The sequence below is a fragment of the Schistocerca americana genome, chromosome 1, assembly GCF_021461395.2.
Source record: "Schistocerca americana isolate TAMUIC-IGC-003095 chromosome 1, iqSchAmer2.1, whole genome shotgun sequence".
In the NCBI taxonomy this organism is placed as follows: Eukaryota; Metazoa; Arthropoda; class Insecta; order Orthoptera; family Acrididae; genus Schistocerca; species Schistocerca americana.
Genome location: NC_060119.1, coordinates 1,081,492,967 through 1,081,505,729, shown reverse-complemented (window position 1 = coordinate 1,081,505,729; position 12,763 = coordinate 1,081,492,967).

The following is a 12,763-nucleotide window of genomic DNA, read 5'->3' as shown; positions in this document are numbered from 1 at the left end:
GTCAGTGAAGTGAAGTGGAAGGAAGACAAGGATTTCTGGTCAGATGAGTATCGGGTAATATCAACAGCAGCAGAAAATGGTATAACAGGTGTAGGATTCGTTATGAATAGGAAGGTAGGGCAGAGGGTGTGTTACTTTGAACAGTTCAGTGACCGGGTTGTTCTAATCAGAATCGACAGCAGACCAACACCGACAACGATAGTTCAGGTATACGTGCCGACGTCGCAAGCTGAAGATGAACAGATAGAGAAAGTGTATGAGGATATTGAAAGGGTAATGCAGTATGTAAAGGGGGACGAAAATCTAATAGTCATGGGCGACTGGAATGCAGTTGTAGGGGAAGGAGTAGAAGAAAAGGTTACAGGAGAATATGGGCTTGGGACAAGGAATGAAAGAGGACAAAGACTAATTGAGTTCTGTAACAAGTTTCAGCTAGTAGTAGCGAATACCCTGTTGAAGAATCACAAGAGGAGGAGGTATACTTGGAAAAGGCCGGGACATACGGGAAGATTTCAGTTAGATTACATAATCGTCAGACAGAGATTCCGATATCAGATACTGGATTGTAAGGTGTACCCAGGAGCAGATATAGACTATATAGACTATAGACTATAGTAGTGATGAAGAGTAGGCTGAAGTTCAAGTCATTTGTCAGGAAGAATCAATACGCAAAGAAGTGGGATACAGAAGTACTAAGGAATGACGAGATACGTTTGAAGTTCTCTAACGCTATCGATACAGCAATAAGGAATAGCGCAGTAGGCAGTACAGTTGAAGAGGAATGGACATCTCTAAAAAGGGCCATCACAGAAGTTGGGAAGGAAAACAGGTACAAAGAAGGTAGCTGCGAAGAAACCATGGGTAACAGAAGAAATACTTCAGTTGATTGATGAAAGGAGGAAGTACAAACATGTTCCGTGAAAATCAGGAATACAGAACTACAAGTCGCTGAGGAATGAAATAAATAGGAAGTGCAGGGAAGCTAAGACGAAATGGCTGCAGGAAAAATGTGAAGACATCGAAAATGATATGATTGTCGGAAGGACAGACTCAGCATACAGGAAAGTCAAAACAACCTTTGGTGACATTAAAAGCAACGGTGGTAACATTAAGAGTGCAACTGGAATTCCACTGTTAAATGCAGAGGAGAGAGCAGATAGGTGGAAAGAATACATTGAAAGCCTCTATGAGGCTGAAGATTTGTCTGATGTGATAGAAGAAGAAACAGGAGTCGATTTAGAAGAGATAGGGGATCCAGTATTAGAATCAGAATTTAAAAGAGCTTTGGAGGACTTACGGTCAAATAAGGCAGAAGGGATAGATAACATTCCATCAGAATTTCTAAAATCATTGGGGGAAGTGGCAACAAAACGACTATTCACGTTGGTGTGTAGAATATATGAGTCTGGCGATATACCATCTGACTTTCGGAAAAGCATCATCCACACAATTCCGAAGACGGTAAGAGGTGACAAGTGCGAGAATTATCGCACAATCAGCTTAACAGCTCATGCATCGAAGCTGCTTACAAGAATAATATACAGAAGAATGGAAAAGAAAATTGAGAATGCGCTAGGTGACGATCAGTTTGGCTTTAGGAAAAGTAAAGGGACGAGAGAGGCAATTCTGACGTTACGGCTAATAATGGAAGCAAGGCTAAAGAAAAATCAAGACACTTTCATAGGATTTGTCGACCTGGAAAAAGCGTTCGACAGTATAAAATGGTGCAAGCTGTTCGAGATTCTGAAAAAAGTAGGGGTAAGCTATAGGGAGAGACGGGTCACATACAATATGTACAACAACCAAGAGGGAATAATAAGAGTGGACGATCAAGAACGAAGTGCTCGTATTAAGAAGGGTGTAAGATAAGGCTGTAGCCTTTCGCCCCTACTCTTCAATCTGTACATCGAGGAAGCAATGATGGAAATAAAAGAAAGGTTCAGGAGTGGAATTAAAACACAAGGTGAAAGGATATCAATGATACGATTCGCTGATGACATTGCTATCCTGAGTGAAAGTGAAGAACAATTAAATGATCTGCTGAACGGAATGAACAGTCTAATGAGTACACAGTATGGTTTGAGAGTAAATCGGAGAAAGACGAAGGTAATGAGAAGTAGTAGAAATGAGAACAGCGAGAAACTTAACATCAGGATTGATGGTCACGAAGTCAATGAAGTTAAGGAATTCTGCTACCTAGGCAGTAAAATAACCAATGACGGACGCAGCAAGGAGGACATCAAAAGCAGACTCGCTATGGCAAAAAAGGCATTTCTGGCCAAGACAAGTCTACTAATATCAAATACCGGCCTTAATTTGAGGAAGAAATTTCTGAGAATGTACGTCTGGAGTACAGCATTGTATGGTAGTGAAACATGGACTGTGGGAAAACCGGAACAGAAGAGAATCGAAGCATTTGAGATGTGGTGCTATAGACGGATGTTGAAAATTAGGTGGACTAATAAGGTAAGGAATGAGGAGGTTCTACGCAGAATCGGAGAGGAAAGGAATATGTGGAAAACACTGATAAGGAGAAGGGACAGGATGATAGGACATCTGCTAAGACATCAGGGAATCACTTCCATGGTACTAGAGGGAGCTGTAGAGGGCAAAAACTGTAGAGGAAGACAGAGATTGGAATACGTCAAGCAAATAATTGAGGACTTAGGTTGCAAGTGCTACCCTGAGATGAAGAGGTCAGCACAGGAAAGGAATTCGTGGCGGGCCGCATCAAACCAGTCAGTAGACTGATGACCAAAAAAATAAAAATGGTTTTACCCCCCTCCTTCTCCCCTGCCGTCACACCACACACACTCTTCCCTCCACTACTAAATTGGTGTTCCTTGATGTCTCAGTGTGTGCCCAAACAACCGATCCCTTCTTCTAGTCGGGTTGCGTCACAAATTCTTTTTCTCCCCAGTTCTACTCAGTATCTCCTCATTACTTTTGTGATCTACCTATCTAATCATCAGCATTCTTCTGTCGCCAACATTTGAAAAGCTTGTATTCTCTTCTACACTTTATATCCTCTCTACTTCGGTCTTCATTATTTCCAAGTACCAAAAGACACCTCTACTTTAAGTGTCTCGTTTCATAATCTAATTTCCTCAGCATCACCTGATTTAATTCGATTACATTTTATTATCCTTGTTCTTTTGTTGACGTTTATCTTATACCCTCCTTTCAAGACACTGTCGACTTCGCTCAGCTGCTCTTCCAAGTCCTTTACTGTCTCTGACACAATTACAATGTCATCGGCAAACCCCAAAGATTTTATTTCTTCTCTCTGGACTTTAATTAATAATTTCATTGGTTCCTTTTATTGCTTGCTCAATGTACAGACTGAATAAATTCGGGAATAGGTTAAAAGTGTGCCTCGTTCCCTTCTCAACCACTGCTTACAACTGCCATCTGGTTTCTGCACTTTAAACCTGCTACCTATACATTTTTTCAATGTATATATAGGCTAAATATGGTCGATTTTTTACTTTTTTACTTACAGATACTCATTTGTTAGTATGTGTTTGCTTCGTTTCTATCTTTTATTTTCTTAGTTAATGACATTTTGTTGTTGTTACGTAATTGCTTCATTTCTGTCTTTTTGTTTTGAAATTTGCAGCTTGGTTCTACAGTTATTTTATCTTTTTAAATGCTGTTTGTTTTGATAAGTGTTGAGTCTAAGACTTCTTATGTTTATCGTATTTGTCATGGTGCTAGTAAATAAACAAATCCTTTTAGTACTGAGAACACAATCAGTAGTGATATCTTACTCAACAGTTTCCCAAATAAATGGATAGGTCGTGAGGCGGCAACTTCTTGGCTTGCTCGAGCTCCTTATCTCAATTCATTGCGTTTTCATTTTTGGCGCATTCAAAGGACGCAGCGTATTCAAGACCCTGTAAGTACGGTTCCAGTATCACTGCCTAAAACATTTCTTTATTATTACTACAGCTGTTTTGGAAGATTTCCATTTTCATGTACGTCTGCGTTGTCCTGAGGTATATGTAATATCTGGTGTGACTGTATCTGATGACTTTTCTCGTTATGTCACGTGAAATTCTAAAATGTCGATTTCACATCGATTTTGTGCTGCTTTTTTTTACGGTGTGGCTTAAAATTTTGATACAATATTGTAGATATTTCCTCTAATTTTTTTACAGTTCACACCATAGATGTTTTATATTTGTGTAGTAACAGACCCATATATATATATATATATAATATACGAAACATCCCTGATGTGAACTGTTATAGGAAATTAGAGGAAATATCTGTAATATCAAAATATATAACCACACTGAAAAATAGCAAAAGATTGACATGAAATCGACATTTTAGAATTTCACATGAAAAGTAACGACAACAGTAACCAGATACAGCCACATCAGATGTTATATATACGTCAGTACAACGTAGACGTACTTGAAACAGCTGTAGTAATAACCAATAAATATTCTAAGCAGTGATACTGGAACCTTACTTGCAGTAGTCTTTCAATACATACGTTTCACTGCAGACGCTATCACCAAGAAACTATTCAAGATCTGTTGCGAATGTTGACATCCCTCGTCAGAATGTTCAAGAAGGATTTCAGTAAATACAAACGCCTGGAATGTGGGAGCGATTGAGAAAATCCATAACAACAGAAAATAGTGTGCAATTAGCAAAATAAAAAATTGACGATATGTGTATATGAACTTTTCTGTCTTTCTTTAAACTCCTCTTTCCACTATCCATAGGTATACCATTTGTAAGTTAACCACTGTGTCTAGAGGAGATTAGGGTATTATGGAACAGTCGGACACTATGGAATACCGAGGTTTCTCTTCTGTTGAGTGCTGCTGCGTCGGGGTGATATCGTACACTAGCTTCCCATGATATTTGTTGTGAGTGTCAACAGTTTGCTAGAACTGCATCGTTAGCTGTTCAAGAAAACTGTGATTCAATTTTCTGAAATTTCTGCAAGTAATTTTTCAAGATTTTTTAGTAACTATTAGACGTGTGCCATAAACATTGAGATTAATTGTAAAGCACATTCAAACTGACGTTGTTTAAAATGAACTGGTTATTTTTTAGTTGACTACTTGTCCTTAGATGTTAGAAGGGTTACTGTTTCATGGTGGAATGTCGGGTAATATGAAACGTTTGTGTTTCACAAAACCGCAGTGGAGTACTTAGCACTCCACACAACCCAGCCAGAAATTTTTACTAATTCAAAATGTTTTAACGAAATAAAGAATTTTAGAAAGCTTGTGTTTTCAGATACGCTAATACAAGGAAGATGACAGAAAGACGTGGAAGCTTTGCAGTCTTTTGCTGATAGCGAGCGCTATCACTGCAATCCATGAGAAGACGATGGGCTACATAAGGAGTCCAATGAGTTTCCAGTACCCAGGGTTTCTCTTTTTCGCCTTGTCAACAGCAAGGAGCAATATGCGAAGGTAGCAGCATCAACAACACTTGGACATAGGATTTGCACTGTTATCTAATTCAAATGGACACCATGTATCTCTGGTTCACAAAAAGGGCTTTCGCGGTCTAGCATATCAATTCGCAATTCACAACAATATACCACTTCCTTCTGGGAGGGGTGAAACTATGGGAAAGAACTCGTTTCGTGCTGCCACAAAAACAAATCCCAACTTTTCAGTCTGTAAGATCATGCGCACTTTGTTTATCAGAGGATTTAGAAATTTGACAATTTTTAGACCTCCTGGATAACGTTTTCGAGAAGTGCAAGCATCCTGCTAACTGGATATATAATGTAGCTGAAGGTGGGCTGACATCAGTATAAAGTAAAGTTGCACATGCAAGTGGTTCAAAAGAAACAAATTGGTTATGTACAGCGCCTGAAAAAGGGTTCCGTGTTGCAATCATTTCCTTTAAGGCTGCAAGAGGTCTTTTTTTTTGTCATCCCTCTAGTGATTTTTCCAAGAAAAAATTATATAAGTGGTGCTCTACTAGGCACCATCACCGTAAGTCGCCCTTCTGATTTGGTCCAAACAACCTTTTATGCAAGCGTGTTTCAGCATTTGACTTTATTTATTTTTATTTGTTTATTTCTTTTTTTAAGTTTTTTTTCTTTCAATCACGAAACTTTCAGCTTAGTCGCACGTCCTGCTTCTTCCAGGGTGAATGCTACCCAAAAGAGCTACGCTGTTCAAGTCATAAACATTCAAGGGCCTTGAATTGTGCCTTAAATAATGTTCATGATTCCTCATCATAATGTCATTTTAACGGTACCAGGTAAGCATAAAATACGCCCAGTAACGTGATTGTCCCTTGCTGAATTTGTTGTCACAGTTTCATAACGTTTGGTGATCAGAACTCATTTGTCAGAATTTCATTTCGACACAGTGCGCTTACAAATCAACAGTTTCTACTCTAGACGAAGTAATTCTCGGTACGACAAATTCACTTTGATAATTCAGATGTGTCTACATGCCACACACAGAAAATTATATAACATTCTTGCAAATTACCAGTCTTGATTTCTTCCGTCTTTCATCAGCTGGGCGGACTGTTGTACAACTTGTTTCTTTCTTCTTAGTCTGCCAATCCAGTATTAGGCTTTATAGCTTGTTCTGGCCTCACCATCTCGTCCTCGGCTTTCCCACATTCCTCCTTCCAATACGACTGTATTCGATTGCTTGCCGATGGGTTCTCTGAGGTGACATACGCAATAGATGCTTCTCCAATTTTGCATTCGTTGCATTACTTTTTTTAAGTTAATGGCTCTACTTCCAGTTCTTTCTTCATTACTTATTGTGTCTTCTCTTGTGCTGCCTTCCTCTGATCTATGGAACTAAATTTCTGATGCTGCAAGTTGTCTTAAGTCTTTTCATCATATGGTCCACTTTTCTGCCCCACATACACTGATAGAGAAAAATATAGCAACACCAAGAAGAAGTTGCGTGACATAAACGAAAGTTGGTAGGCCTGTTTCTGCAGCTGAAAGACGATGCCTATTCAAATTTCGCACCAGTCTCATCAGAGAGGCGCATTAGTGCCACTGTGAGGACGGAAATCAGGTTTGCTTAAAATACACACTGTGACAGTCGTGAGCGATAGTTACCTTTGAGATTGGATTTGGTGAATTGATGTTAGTCAAGAATGCCTTTAAGGCGACGAAGACTTCATTATCAACACCTCACTGTGTTTCACCTAGGTCGTGTGACAGAGCTGCGAGAAGCTGGATGTTCCTACTGCGATACTGCAGAAAAATTTGGCACGAATGGAGCCACTGATTTCTGGCAGTAGTGTTCACTAGAATGTACAGTCTCAAGAAGAGCTGGTTCGGACGGCCACGTGGCACTACCGAGAGGAAAGAAAACTGTCTTCGGCGTATGACTCTTGCGCACCGTACTGCATCTACAGCAGCAGTTTGAGCAGCAGTTGGCACCATAGTGACCCAACTAACTATTACAAATCGGTTACTTCAACGACAGCGTGCATTCCACTGGCCACGAAGCACTCCCATTTGCAACTTCAGTGGTATCAAGCGAAAACTCGTCGGAGGGCAGGGTTAGGGTCTGATGTGTTTTCTGATGAAAGCTAGTTCAGCCTCGGTGCCAGTGATGGCTGTGTGCTGGTTAGGAGGAGGCCAGTTGAGGGCTTGCAACCATCCTGTTTGCGTGTTAGATCTTTGGACCTACACCTGGAACTGTGGTTTGGGGTGTGATTTTGCGTCAATCTGGTGATGCGACCAGTTGTGCTGTCGTTCATGAACGACATTCCAAGGGGTGTTTTCCAGTTGGATAACGCTCGGCCATATACCGCTGAAGTAATGCAACATACTCTACAGCTCGATCACCAGATCTATCTGTAATTGAGCACATATGTCGCATAATAGGACAACTCCAGCGTCATTCACAACCAGCATTAATCGTCCCTGTATTGGCCGATCAAGCGCAACAGGCATGGATCTCCATCCTACAAACTGACACCAGGCAGGTGCACAACACGATACATTCACGTTAGCATGCTTGCATTCAACATTATAGTGGTTGCATCAGTTATTAATGTAACAGCATTTTGCAATGGCTCATCTCGCGCTTACATTATCTGTGATCTTGCAGTGTTAATCACTTACATGTTACCTACAAAAATGTATTCCCGAAGTTTCATTACTCTACATTAATTGTATTTTGTGGTTCGACTTTTTTCTGTCAATGTAACTCTGGATACTGCCAAGACTTTCTAAAATTTAATTTGGGTTTCTCTTCTCGTTTTACCCCTCAATATTCTTCTTATCACCCCACATATGTTCATAGGTACTGATTTTCTTATTTATGTCTTTCTCTTCTTCAAAATCTATATCGTATCCTAGATGCTGAAAATGGGATTCCAGTTCTATTGTTATGTTACTAATTACCATTTTGGTCCTTATATGCGTGTTTATAAAATTGTTTTGTTTATAGTTTGTTGATATGCTCAGATTATAATTCAGGTTTATATTGTTTAATCTATGTATCGCTATCTGTAATATGTCTTCATTGTCCTGTATGATTACTTGGTCGTCGGCAAAAAGCATTGTATTTAAAAATTTATCTGTCCCAATTCTTATATGTTGAGTTATTCTGTACTTTATCATTTAAGTCTAACTCTGGTGCTGGCACTTTGCTAGCATCCATTTGGTGTTTTTATATCACGCTTGGTATATTTTTATAAGGTGCCTGGGGAAACCTCTTTTCTCCATTATTGACCAGACCTTTCTTCTGTGGATGCGGTCAAATGCTTTCTCATAATCGATAAATGTTAGATATGTTTCCAAATTTTATTCTCATTTTTTTGTTTAATTTATTTCAGTGTGAAAATATCATTGCCACGGAATCTTCCTGTGCGGAAGCCTTTTTGCCGTCCTAATAAAACTGGGTCAGAGATGTTTCGAAACCTATCATTAATTATTTTGCTGTAGATCTTATAAGAAGCTTTCGGAAGACTGGTCCTCCCGCAGTTATTTGTGTTACTTCGGTCTCAATTTTTTTAACAGTGAAATAACTTCAGCGAATTTTCATTCTTCTGATATTTCACTAGTAAGCCAATATATGTTTTAGAGATGGTGCTTTCTGAACTCTAGAAAAGTTCCGCTGTATATTAACAGTTCTGAATTAAAAGCATCTAACACAGATGCTTTTCTATTTTTTTCTTGAATGCCTGTTTTAATTCTGTCAAATCTATCAGCTCTGTCCCTTCGTATGCTTTTCCTCCTGTTGGCTACTCTTCATCTGGTTTATACCATATTTTCTTACAGTGATTTACCCAGTCTTCTGAAAGAATGATATTCATGTCCACGATACCTTTATCGGTTCTTTTTGGCTGCCTGGTATCCTGTTTACCATGTTAAACTCTGTTTCTCTTGCAATCCAAATATCACAGTACAGTGGGTGTGGAACAGAAGGGTTCTACATTGGGAGGATATGTTGACTACTGCCCCAGACAAAAATTGAAATGTGTGTGTGTGTGTGCGTGTGTGTGTCTATTTACATAATGTTTCACTTACGTTTTCTTTCTCTCATCTACATCACTGTCAAACACTAAATATTGAGTTGCCACTGTCACTGTCACTGTTTCACTGTTTACCAGCTGTAAAAACAAGATGGCTGACAGTGGAACAGTTGAAGGTGTTCCTGGAGGTTGTTCTGAATCTTTCAGAGGTGTCTGTGATTATTTTATTTTTATTTGTGTGTGTGTGTGTGTGTGTGTGTGTGTGTGTGTGTGTGTGTGTGTGTGTGTGTGGTGTGTGGTGTGTGAAAAGGGAGAGCCAGAGAGGGAGAGAGAGAGAGAGAGAGAGAGAGAGAGAGAGTGGCAGTAGGTTTTAGGATCTTTTTTGGTGTGTGTGTGTGGGGGGGGGGGGGCTGGGGTATTGGTGGGTGTGGGTGAGTGTTCTATAGGTTGGTATTGTCGAATAATTCTTTGAGGACAGAGAACAGAGTTCCATTGCAGAGAGCTGTGTATTCATTTTCCACTTTTTCTCCTTCTACTATGGCTTTTTGTATCTGATAATTTTCTTCATTTATTAGTTTTTATGGGGGCCTGTTGCTGCATTTGAGAATTTTCAAATCGGTATTGATGTTTGCTGGGTTATGTTTCTTGTCCATGAGGTGTTCAGCAAATGTAGAATGACAGCTGTTAATTTTTAATGTCTTCTGTGTTCTGTGTATCTGATATTAAAGTTTCTGCTTGTCTGCCCTATATAAAATGATTTTCAGTCTTAACATCTTAGTTGGTAAATACCAGATGTGTTGTGCTTGTCTATGCTTGTGTAGGGTGTCCTTGGTTTTCTCTGTGTTGAGTTGTCTGTCCTGCAGGCTATTTTTACCCCTTCTTTTTTGAGTATGTTGCCTATTCTGTGAGCTGGTTTGTTGTTGTAGGTGAGAGTGAACCACTTGTTTGTCATTGTGGGTGTTTCTTGTTCATGTGTGCTCATATGTGGGTTCTGTATGTTTCTAAGTTAATGAGGAGGCTTTTGTTTTTGTGTGTTGGGCGTCCTTCTTAATTTTGTTGTAATTTCGTGGTTCAGTTTATCTATAATGTTTGTGTCATACCCGTTCTCTACTGCTATTTGTCTGATTGTCTGTAATTCATTCTTGTAGCTGTTTTCAGTGAGTGGGGTTTTGTTCAGTCTGTGTTGCATGTATTGGAAGCTGGCTAGTTTGTGTGTAATCGGATGATTAGAATCTTTGTGAATGGCTGTGCTGGTGGTGGTCACTTTCGAGAATGTAGAGAACTAGTGTTGGTTGTTGTGTCTGTATATTGTGAGGTCAATGAAGTTTAAACTTTTGTCCTATTCTGTTTGTATGGTGAATTTTATTTCTGGGTGTACTTTGTTTATATCACTGAGGAGTTGTTGGATGCGACTCCGTGTTTCATCTAAAGGGCATATGATGTCATCTACACAGCGGTACCAATATATTATCTGGTATTGTTTGTGTCTTACTGTTGTTTCAAATATTTTATTTTCAATGTGACTGAGAAAAATGTTGGCTAGGAGTCCACTGACTGGTGACCCCATTGGAAGCCCATCTTCTTGTGACTAGAACTGATTGTCAGATGAGAAATAGTTTTGCTCTGTGACTAGTTTTAGAAAGCTAGCTGTTTATTTTGTGTGGGGTTTGGGAATTTTGGCTTGTTCTCCTAATTATTGTTTGATGATGTTGATGGTTTTTGTGGTGGAGATATTGGTGTACATGGATGTGATGTCAAATGATGTGAATGTGTCTGTTGTGGGTACAAGACAAGATAGCGTATCATTTAAAAATAGGCCATAACTGCAGCTGATCAGCGTTGCACGCACATACCAACTACGAGTAATGCAGTCATCTCGCCGCCTGTATACTACTTTTGCAGTACACGTTACTATGACATGTGTAGTCAAACTCTGTACTAAGTGAGGCCCCTAACTGTACTAAACAAACATTTTTCTCTTCCTACGTAGAAAATGAGAATATCGCACTCAATAACATAGAAACACATAGAAAAGTCAAATATACTGCAAGTCACATAAATTTAAAAAATAGCAAAACAAAACTATGTACATACTCTAGACACCATTAATATCCTACGGCCTCATTCACTTGTAAAAATATTTCGTATGCTGGTAGGGATACAATCTGTGGAATCTACCTGAACCTGGAAAGCTTATCGAGTATATTCCAGGCGACGGAATTCGTGTTATCTCGAATGGTCCAATCAACAGGAATTCTCATTTTTTAATGTTTGTGTACAGAGTGAATCACCCAAATCATACGCCTCAAATATTACGGAAATGGAAGGTGCTATTGATGTGCAGTTTTCACAAAACGAACTGGTAGTCAGAGGTTCGTAATGTTAGCTAGTAAACGTACTGTAATAATACCTATAAAGCGTGTTTTTGTGCAAACATACATATTTTTCAAATTGGACACTTACTATTGACATCAACAGACTAAAAGTGGGTTAAATTAGAATGCCAGTGGTGTTCGTTGCAGGACTCTAGTGCGAGTCGTTTACGTGATACTGCACTGTGCAGAGTTTCCACACCGACACTTGTTTGTGCCATTCAAACTGCGTAGTTGCTAGGTATGATGTTGTTATGTTTGCTTACAGTGTGCTTGAGTGTTCCCCGATTGCACTGCGACTTACTATCCACTTAGTGTGTGACAGTCCAAGCATCAGGTCATGAGTGCACAATATGTAGATAATCAGTCGTCTGATGGGTTTGGTGTGGACCGCCACGAATTCCTCTGCTGTACCAACCTTTTCATCTCAGAGTAGCACTTGTACCCTGTGCTCTCAATTATTTGCTGGTTGTAATGTAATCTCTGTCTTTCTCTACAGTTTTCACCGACTACAGCTCCCTCTAATACAATGGAAGTTATTTCATGATGTTTTAATAGATGTTCTAACGTCCTTTGCCTTCTTCTCGTCAGTGTTTTGAATATATTCATTTTCTCGCCGATTCTGTGCAAAGCTTCCGCATTCCTTACCCTACCAGTCATCCTACTTTTTTTTAATATTTCTGTGGCATCACATTTCAAAACTTCGATTCTCTTATGTTCGAGTTTCCCCACAATCCAGGTTTCACTACCATACAGTGCTATTCTCCAAACATACATTCTCAGAAATGTCTTCGTCAAATTAAGGCTTATGTTTGATAGTGGTAGATTGGTCAGATATGCCCTTTTCGCCAGTGCTACTCTGCTTCTTATGTCCTCCTAGCTCCGTCCTTCATGAGCTATTTTGCTGCCTATGTAGCAGAATTACTTAACTTCATTTACATCGT